This window comes from Chenopodium quinoa, unplaced genomic scaffold (assembly GCF_001683475.1).
Source record: "Chenopodium quinoa cultivar QQ74 unplaced genomic scaffold, ASM168347v1, whole genome shotgun sequence".
NCBI classification, from domain to species: domain Eukaryota; kingdom Viridiplantae; phylum Streptophyta; class Magnoliopsida; order Caryophyllales; family Amaranthaceae; genus Chenopodium; species Chenopodium quinoa.
Genome location: NW_018742651.1, coordinates 2,167,833 through 2,179,158, shown reverse-complemented (window position 1 = coordinate 2,179,158; position 11,326 = coordinate 2,167,833).

Sequence of the window (11,326 nt, the reverse complement as noted above, 5' to 3'; positions counted from 1 at the left end):
ACCATGTCATGCTCAATCCCAAGAAATGTGTATTTGGAGTTGAGTCTGGGAAATTTCTCGGATTCCTTATCAATCAGAGAGGAATAGAGGCGAACCCTGAGAAGGTACAGGCGGTCATTGACATGCAGTCGCCTCGTACCGTCCGAGAGGTTCAGAAGTTAACAGGTTGTCTGGCGGCCTTGGGGAGATTCCTAAGCCGATCAGGCGACAAATGCCTATACTTTTTCCAGGCAATTAAGAAAAAGGCAAGGTTTGAATGGGGGCCGGATGCTGAGGCCGCCTTCCAGAAATTAAAGGTTCACTTGCATTCCTTGCCGAGGCTGGTCAGCCCTTTGCCCAAAGAAGATCTCTACATGTACCTGGCCGTCTCTGATCATGCGTTAAGCGCTGTGCTCCTTGCTGAAAGGGACGGCTGTCAGCTCCCGGTCTACTTTGTCAGTCACGTACTGAAAAATGCCGAGTTGAGGTATCCCCTAGTGGAGAAATTTGGTCTTGCACTCTTCATGGCTGTTAAAAAATTGAAGCCCTACTTTTTGGCACATGCAGTCGTCGTGTATACCGACCAACCAATCAAACGGCCCCTTACCATCATGGAGTCGTCAGGACGAATGATCAAATGGGCCATAGAAATACAGAGCCTCGAAGTTACTTTCGAGCCTAGAAAAGCAGTGAAGGGGCAAGCCTTTGCTGACTTTATTGTAGAGATGACTCGTCCTCCTGACTCTCAAGTTCCAGACCAAGTCTGGAAGGTATATGTGGACGGAAGCTCTACTTCAAATGGTTGTGGAGCAGGCGTCGTATGTCAATCTCCAGAGGGCGACAGGTTCGAGTATGCTCTACGCTTCAGTTTTCAGGCTTCAAACAATGAGGCAGAATATGAAGCTTTACTAGCCGGGATCCGCATGTGCAAGGCGGCAGGGGCAAGAAAAATAGACGCCTGTTCTGATTCACAATTGATAGTGAGTCAGTACAATGGCGAATACGAAGCAACCCATCCGGCCATGATCAAGTATTTACAGGCGGTCCGACAAGCAGTCGGCTCCCTCGAGGATTTCCATCTGATCCAAGTGCCGAGATCAGAAAACAACCAGGCAGATGCACTGTCAAAATTAGCATCATCCGCCTCCTCCGATACTCCTCGAACTGTTTTTTGGGAAGTAATGGAGAAGAGAAGCATCGAGGAAAACCCTATTGGAGTCCTAGACAGAAGCTCAACCTGGATGGATTCAATCAGGGCATATCTGACAAACGGTACACTGCCGGATGATCCTCAACAAGCGGCAACACTGAAAAAACGAGCCTCCTGTTTTGAAATGATACAGGGAGAACTTCATAAGAGGGGGTACCTTCAACCCTTCTTAAAGTGTGTTACTCCTGAAAAGGGACGAGAGATACTAGATGATCTTCACTCTGGTTTCTGTGCTTCCCATATAGGTGGTAGGATGCTTGCTCAAAGGGCAAGGCGGCAGGGCTACTTTTGGCCTACTTTGGAAGCAGATGCAATGGAGATGGTGAAAAAATGTGACAAGTGCCAAAGGTTTGGCAAATTAATTCACCGTCCGGCTACTGACCTCACTACCATTCACAGCCCACTACCGTTTGCTAAGTGGGGCATGGACATTCTGGGTCCATATACGCCTGCTACAGGCGGCAGAAGGTATATACTTGTGGCCGTTGACTACTTCACTAAATGGGTAGAGGCGGAGGCTGTAAAGGGAATCAAGACGAAAGATGTAATTTCATTCATTTGGAAAAACATCATCACTCGGTTCGGGGTTCCCATGTCTATGGTTTTTGATAATGGTCCCCAATTTGAGACGCCTGTTCTCAAAAGCTGGTTGGGAGACCAAGGAATTGCACATTACTTTGCATCTGTCGGTCGTCCACAAGCAAACGGCCAGGTAGAAGCCTTTAATAAAATCATCTCAGACGGTCTCAAGAAAAAGATTGAACGAGCAGGCGGCCTATGGGCGGATGAACTACCACATGTTCTCTGGGCCATTAGGACGACTGAAAAAGGGGCGACTGGAGAAACTCCATTCCTCCTAACTTATGGTGCAGAAGCTGTTCTTCCAATAGAACACTACGAGCCGACTCTTCGAGTAATGCTGTATAACGAAGAGGCAAACTGGGAAGCCATGCGCCTGGCATTAGACTCACTTCCTGAAAAGAGGGGCAATGCTGTTTTGCGCCATGAGATCTATCGCCTGAAAATGACTAGATCATACAACAAAAAAGTACACAGGCGTCCACTCAAAGTAGGGGACTTTGTACTTAGAAAAATGGAAGCAGTAGGTAGGGCTAATGAGTCTGGCAAACTAACTCCCAACTGGGAAGGACCCTACCGAATCTATGAGGAAGTCAGGGACGGTACCTACCGTCTGGAAACACCAGACGGACAACCGTTGCCTCGAACTTGGAATGTAGATAACCTTAAAAAATATTTCTTCTGAGAGATGTAAAGTAAAGAGCTACTTAATAAAGTTGGCATTTACTATTTAATTTTGTATTACGAGGGGCATGCCGTCTGTACCTTTACAGTCGGCTACACTCCATTGAGTTTCACTCTATCTTCTGAGGGGCATGCCGTCTGTTCCTTTACAGTCGGCTACTCTCCATTGAGTAGTTTACTCACAATACTTAGCTAAAAAGATTAGGGCCTGGCCGACCCTGTGCCTAACAGGCGGCTACCCTTCTTTGACTTAGCACCTACGTTCACCAAGAACTTACCAAGGCCACCGGCCGAATGATCAGACCAGGCGCCAAGCCAACTGATCAAATCTACAAAACTAATACGACCTGTCCCAACATCATAGCAGGCGTCCGACGGCATCCCTCCGGATGAAATTCGTCGCAGAGAGCAGCTCCCTTTTGGGTGGAACATTGTTCTATAAACTAATTACACGGCACCTATACGACTGTCCCCAAGGGCAACCACGTAGCCGTTTTTGAGACAAGGATAACTCTATCACTAACCAAACCAGTGGTAGCAGTTGACATCTGAGTCAGATGACCGCCTGTATTACTTGGGATAAATGCAGGGGGTACCTATTGAGTTAATAGCCAACAAACATTGGCGAATCAAGGGGTCTAGCCGGCCTACGCCGCCTGGTACCTCTACTACTCAATCTAGATTGTGACGAAGACTAAGTAACTCCTATGTTAACTTAATAGTCACTCAAACTTAGTATGGAGCCTAAAAGGTATGAGTCGTCCACCTGTTTTTAATAAACAGGGGCTCTCAACCACTACTCTTGCTAGGTTAACAAATTACGAGTTAAAAGCCAACATTGGCAATAAAGGGAAACAACCGGCACCCGCCGCTTGTTATCCTACTTAATTCCTTGGCGACTAGGTAATACTATTTACTTGGTCAGACCAATTGAATAAATAGTTCGAATACCGATTGAATAAATGGCCGACTGATCATCTATCCTGGAAACAGACCACCAGTCGTCCAGGGGCATAGGCGGCATACTTACTATTTGTACCTGTCTTAACGTTCGGCCATACACAACAGTCGGTCTAGTGAACAAAGGGATATTAGATATGGAATACTTAGACAAATTTGAACCAAAACAAAAATTTGATTAAAAATGAGCCGGTCATTAAAGACCAGCAGAATATTCAAATTTCCGGCCCCCTGGCCGGGTAATTACAAAGCAAACGGCACGCAGGCCGTGGAAAAAATACTTAAAGCTTAAGAAGGGGGCAGTTCAGTATCAGCAGCTGCCGCCTGGTCAGCACTCTTCTTGCTGGACTCGGCTTTAGCTGCACCCTCTTTTGATGCCTTACCCCCAAGTGGCACAAGCGCCACAACCGGCTCTTCCTCCTCCAACGCACCTTCCAATGCCTCTTCTTCAGCAGCCGCCAGGATCTGTTGATTATATGTTTCCGAACACTGGCGGTACGTTCTTTCCCATGAGGCAAAGTCGGCACTGGGGAACAGTCGTTCCCAGGTCATGCGCTGGATTTGAGCGGAGTCTTCCACCATCTCCCGGACGAGCTCTTTCTTCTCTTGCTCGGCCTTTTCCGAGAGCTCTTGGGTAAGACTCTTCTCTTGGTTCACCAGGCGTTCTTTTACGTTGGCCAAAGATTTCTCCATGGCTTCGTAAGAGTGCATTTTTTGGCGAAGAGGTTTCAGCTCGGCCTTAAGGTTTGTGACGGTCGCCTCCAGCTCGTCAACCTTCTTTTGGGCCGCCTCTAACTGAGCCCGAACAGCGGCGGTAGCCTGCGCCTGATAATAAAGAAGATCAATGGTCAGTACTTCATTTTGGGCAATTTGAAACATTGCCTTATCACAGCTGGAGGCGGCCATAGCTTTTGCGGCCTTTACCTCTTTGTTTTTCCGATCAATCGGCTTGCGAAGGCTGTTGACTCGGAGCAGGGCCTAAGTACAAAGAAAAACAGGCGTCAGCTTCCAAACAAAAAAGATAACAGGCGTCCTGGAACTCTAAAACTTAAAAATATGCTAAGTATACCTCAGCAAGGACCCCTGAAATCCCATCAAGGTCAAGGGTGCCGGCACCCCTGACCGCCTCCCTTTCAGATGGAGGAACTTCTTTAACCATGGACTTGGCTACCTCAACCAAGTCAAGCCCTTGAGGGCCGGCTGCATTAAGAGAAAGGAAAAAACAAGTTAGACCTAGTCAAGAAGGAAGCAAGTGAAAGTTTTTACAAGTGATTGTCCATACTTCTAGGCGGCCCCGCCGGGGTTTTAGAAGAAGTGGCCGGCTGCTTCTCAGCCGCCACTGTTTTCCTGGAAGACCCAGGAGAGCTTGCAACAGTCGTCCTCCGGGCCTTGGGGTCCGGCTGTTGCGAGGAAGAAGCCCTTGGAGTGCCAGACTGAAAACAAAAAGAGTTAGTATATGCATAAGACAACTAAAAGAGGAAGTTTTCGAAGCTTACCAAGGGTGCCCCCTTGTTGGGGGAGTCGGCATAAGACTGTTGCATGAGCGAGGCCCGCAACATGGCCGCCGCAGTCTTGGATGCTGTTATTTTACTCATGGCGTCAGCTGCAAGAAATAAACAGCAAAGTTAGTAAAAATCCCAAGTAAACAAGGCGTGAAAAAACAGAGTATTTGTCAGGCCGGCTACCTCTAGAGCACCGACTGCTGAGGCCACAGGCGGCCAAAAAGTACTCGTCATAGAGCCACTTGAAGCTTGGGACGCAGTTTAGGGGTACTTGCTCTCGTACCCCTGAAGTAGAGTTCACCCTAGTCTCTACTTTGAAGAGTCCTCTGTCTAGGATCTCTCTTTTAGCCTTTGGGGGAACAGGCGGCATGCTGCGGCCGCCTGCGAGAAGAGGCGGATCCCTATTCCACTTGTTAAAACGTTGGTTCAGCTCCGTGTCTGAACCCTCAATGATAAGGAAGGTGTTCCGCCAATCCTTCCATTTGTTCGCCTTACCTCTCGTCATGAGGTAACCCCTATGGCTTGTTAATTGATACCAGCCGGTACCTCCCGACTTAGGGGTCCGGCTGAGATAGTTCATGTGGGCGAAAGCCTCAAAGCTTGGCTACACCCCGTACATTTCGCACCCGGCCACATAGCCGAGTACGTTTACCCAAGAGTTGGGGGCTAACTGCCATAACCCCAAATCATACCCATCTAAAATCCGCTGAACAGCCGGATGTAATGGGAAGCGCAGTCCAGCTTTGATGGCCGCCACATAGCAGCCAAAGCAGCCGTCATCATAGCTGGTACCAGCCGGCCAGACGACAGTGTCTTCTGGATCCGGCACGAACAGTAAAAATTCCGGGCCCATTCTGTGGTTGGCAATAAAGCTCGCCACGTTGTCTTGCATGGTTGCGATCCGGCCCCGGGGTACCATGCAGTAGTAGGGGGCGTTTTCCTCTCTGTAAGAGGCGGACGGCTCCGCCCAATTGTCCCCCTTCTCAACTGCATGAGAAAGTCTCGCCTCTTGTAGGCGGCTATGTCTTTCTTCTGAGCCAGGAGAACTGTGGCCAGAAGAGCTGGACTCGGACTCGTCCTCTGACGAGTCCGAAGAGGACGACTCCTCCCCTCTCCCAGAGGGGCCCGCCTCCTCTCCCTTAGAAGGGGCAGGAGGAAAATTAGACATGTCAACGGTAAGATGGGAAGGGACCACCTTGGCCCCTCTCTCAGAACTGTCGGCTTGGCAGTCGCCTCGTTTCAATTCTACATCTGGCGCCTGGTCAGATGTTTCACTAAGGAGCACCCTTTGGGAGGAGCCGTCTGAGTTTGATATCATAGCAGTCTGTTTCGTTCTGGCCATCACGTTCTGCATAGACACAGATACAGTCGGACTTTGTATAAAGGGCAAAGATGGGTCCAGAAAAGGGCAGGCGGCACTCCTAGTCCTAGATTCAGCCGTCCCCGGTGACCGGCTGATCATAACTTAGGTCGTGTCGTGTGCTTCCGTGGTGCCATTTCAAAAAATAAAAATAAAATTAAGAGTAAGAGAACTGAGTTACCTGAACGAGTGACGGTTGATGAAGTCCTGGAAGTCCGGTGCAGTCGGCTTGTCAGAACAGGCGGTAGGCAGAAAAGGTCTGAAATGTCAGAGCAAGTTCAGGGGTCCGAATGTTCTCGCAAAGTTCTCAAATGTGAAAATGACCGAAGTCAGCACCTCCTTTTATAGGCAAAGTGAGAAGGCGAAGGGTCGCTTCCAAATTCAAAATTTGGGCGGGAAAATCTCTCGGCCGTTTGCAAGGTGACACCTGTAACAGGCCGTCGCCTGTCACCGTGCGACACCTGTCACAGGCGACACGTGACCAGTCACGTGCCACCTGTGAGGGGCAAATGATTAGGGGGTTTTTATCCACCAATCACCGTCTGACAAGTGGACCAACCAGGTTCCGCCACGTGTCCTTCACGAAGGCCAACAGGAGCCAGCCACGTGTCAATCACAGATACGTCCTCTACGGACCAATTTAGACACGCCACGTGTCCACCCATGCCAAATGGGAAAACCGGCCATCAAGGCCCAATCCAGTTTAGAGGCCCGATCAGCCCTAGGTTTACCTTAAACCTAGAGAGTGGCACGCTTCTCAAGGCTATAAATACTCAATTAATCCTCATTAATTAAAAAACGAATCGAGAAATCAAGTAATCAAGTAGAGAAGAACAGAAATATTACGGAACACCAACAACCGGCTAATCTCGCTAACGACGCAGATTACCAACATTAAGCACTCTCACCTAGAGAGATCTTATTACTTTAATTTCCGTGTTAATTACTCCTTAATCAGGTACTAACTTGACCGTTGGAGGCGGAGCTCTCAGGAGTCTCCGTTATTTTGCAGGTACAGGCGTCCGGTTCCAGTCTCGGAATTGTAACTCTCCCGCAGGACATCAGAAAACCCCGAAACAACGCTCTCCTCTTCCATTTTAATTTGCTAGTAGTAATCCATCTTAGAAAATCATGTGCCTCCTTGTATTCTATTAAATAACACAATTTTATTAGGAATGTAATAGCCATTAAAAACAGTATTGTCATTTAGCTGTTTATAGTTAATGACCATTCTAGCTTTATCTCTTTTTCTTCTGCATGATTCCTTACCATAAATGCAGGAATAGTGTGAGGACTCTTGCTATTCCTAATTAACTTTTTATTCAGCAATTCTTTTATTTGTTCATCAAATTCTTGTATATCCTGGTAGGTATAAACCATTTATCTTCAGGGCCGGGCCGGAGTGGTTGGCCTCGAGTGCGACCTCCTAGGGCCCACGCCAGAAAGGGGCCTAAAATTTTTTTAAAATAAAAATTCGGTTTGCATAGCGGTAGAATTTTATGTTGTAGTTTTTACTCGTTAAAAAAAAGATAAGTTTTAAAAAGATAATTACTTCATTTAGTTAGAAATTAACATTAAATTACTTAGATGTCAATTAGGTGGAGATAACAATGCAATAACATCTTCACTTCTTTTAATCGTCCGGTTTCTATGAGTATTTGCTCCAAAATATTAATCTTATCAATTACACTGTTTCATATGTATTTAATTACCAAAATATTATGCAAAGTTATTACTCCAATATTGTGTATGAAGGCTTACTATTCAAATAATATAATCTATTTTCATTGTCTTATATTTAAAGCTATTGCGTGTAAAAAACTTGTTACGTAAGGGGCCTTTTTCTTACATTATGCCTAGGGCCCATAAATTTCCAAGAACGGGGTTGTTTATCTTACTCTAATAATCTTATTAGGATTTGTTAGATTTATCTTAGCAAATGTCTTATCCTTTTCCCAATGTTCTAATGGATTTGTTGAATATAATTTTTCTTGCTGCTTATTTATTTGATCTATTAATGATGAATCACACTCATAAATTTTTAAGTGCAACCTCTAGTTGTGTAGGTGTAACCTTATCACCACGATGGCTGCGCGTAATTCCATTCTCTAATGAGTATAAGCCTTCGTTATTTTCTGTACAAGAACAAAATGACCATTAATAGTAAAGATTATTCGATCAATGGTCTGAGTGCATGGAGAGTATAATCTTTGAAAATTATTTCTTATTATCATATCATGATTAGGTTAATCAGTTGCCCATAAAATAGGAATAACACATTGAACTCCTCCAATTTCTTTTGGTAATTCTTCAATTATTTCCGTATTCATTATGACACTATTATTAGCAATTCTAACTTGCATAGGACTTTTAGCCTTTTCCACAAGAATTCTGAAAACACTTAACTTTTTCCAAAACATGTAGAACAACCACTATCAATGTATACACATAATTTATATTTATTATAATCTTCAATGCCTATATCAATTGGAATATAAATACTATTAGAATTAGTACGGGATATTTCATTACAAGCTTCCATTTGCATATTAACTTCATCTTTATATATTGGTTCACTCACAGTTTTGGTTTTATATCCGATTACCTTTCTTTTATCAATAATACAAATATTTGGTCTTCATGCATTTCTAAATTAGAACTTGAACCCATGTCTATACTATGCCATGCTGATTTATTTTTCATCTTTTTTGGGTTTTTCATCGACTTGTTTTTTCATCCTTATTATAGTTGAATTTTGTCTACTTAGACTTTGTGTTCTAAGACTCATACTTCTTTGCATTTTAGGATTTAAAGTAATCCTGATTCATCAATTAACATCTTACTTGACCTATTTTTTAGTGCATGATTCATGAAGAATTCTTTTCATGTTCTTTCAATTTCTATTTCATTAAGATTTACCTTTACAGACTAATTTTCTTTTTAGTTACCCCTCCTTGCTCATAATTCTAAGCATCTACTATTTGTTTCTTGAAATATGAATCTACAGTGTTAACCAACTTATAGACTACCTTCCATCTTAACTGTATAGGTCGAGTTCCTATATTCATGTTTACTCCATCAGTTAATAATTTGATTGCTACAAACTTTAGAGCATATGAATCTTCTAAACTCACATAGTACCTAGGTTCGCATATATAGCCTACAGTTCCTTGACTTAATAAGCTACAAGTTATACCACTAATAATTTGCTCATAAAACTTTTTATGTCTAACATCACAAACAAAACTTAAACATTTAATATTTTTACCTAAGTTTTGTAAAGGAGTTATGTATACATGCACTGCTCCAATACAAATATAACTATAATTTCCTTTTTATTTAAGGTTCTTAATGCTTTTCCGGTTTATGATATTAATTTCCGTTGCTTTCTTTTCACAATCCTCGATTACTATACTTCCTTCCATTTCTTCACATACATATTTAGTTCTAGTTTTAAAGAAAGAAGTTTTGAATATTTATCTTTAAATTAGTATACTGGAAAATTCCAACTTTCTTTGTTCATTTGGTCTAGGATTTTATCATCAATAGAATACTCAGCTTTCTTTAGTTGACCTATAGTCATTTTACTTTTATCCTCATCGTTATCTGATTCTGAGTTTTCTAATACTTCTTCTTCCATCATATTATTTATTTCTTCATAATTTTCATCTTCAAACTCATCACTATCTTCAAGTTCTTCATTATACTCATTTTCCTCTTCTATGATTTCGACTATTCCTTTATTATTGCTTAAAGTCAATTCTAAAGCCCCATCTTCCGGTATTTCTATGTAGTCCCAACTACCTAAGGTTTTCATTAATTTGTGGTTAGTTGTCTTACGTTTATTAGCATAATGTCCTAATTCTCCACAAGACCAACACTTGAATGTTTTCTTTTTCTTATGACAGCATGTTGCCTTTCTAAAAACCTACTTGGTTTTCTATATTTATGTTTATAATAATACTTCTTCTTATAGGTTTCTCCTCTTGATCATCAAATTTATTTTTCTTATAATTACTTCTCTTATTATAGTTTTTTCTTTCACATCCATAGTTATTTAATTGGGAAATCCCAACAAGCGAGAAATTGTCTTTTCATTTATTGAGTTTCTACAACCTCTCTACATTTCTTTTCAATCCATTTTCTCAGAAAAGCAATTCTATTACCTAGGGCATCCCTAGCTTAGAATTTCTCTCTCCATTCTTGATATATTTCAATAATTTCTTCATTAAGGGGACTTGATAATTATCATAGAACATTCCAAGATTTGTTTCGTTTTCACCAATTTTATAATAATATGTTTCAAATTGCATAATGTAATTATCAACATATTTCATATTACATACGAACAAATTACTTAACTTTCTTTGATACTCCATTCGTTTTTCATTAGGATCAACTCTAGAACCAATGAATTCTAACTCAATGTATTGACATAACTGCCTAAACATTCTAGTAGGTGCTTCACTAGCTCTTAATGCGGTTTTGACTTGTTCATCTATCCCATCATGCTAGTCTTCTACACAGCCATAGAAACTATATTTGATGTAATTTAAGAAATTTTCACAAGTCCATTCAATGTTTAAATTAAGTACATTACTCTTACTCTTTTTCCAATGATCTAAAACATCTTGTCTATCTCTTACACCATCTAATTTAAGATTGTAACCGGTTTAATTTATAGGTTCAAGAGTCACTTCTTCTTGTTTAAATATATGATTAGGCATAACCTTAACACTAAATCGGGTAGTCTTCTCTGGTATGTATCTTGGTCGGGTGCAACTTCCTTCTCCTTGATACCTAGGTCTTTGGATAACATTGTTTACATTAATAATTTCTTCTCCAACGTCATTATTATCCATAACCCTTTTACCTAGTTTGTTTTCAATCTTTTGTTTGACAACTTCTATAAGTAGAAAATGTAGCCCCTCTAATTTTATCAATCCCATTTGTAGATATAAATCTTCTTCTAAAGAAACATAATTATTTTCTTCTATCTCAGAATCAATTCCTTTTTCAAAAATTAAGTTCATAATTCTGTTTAGCTTATCA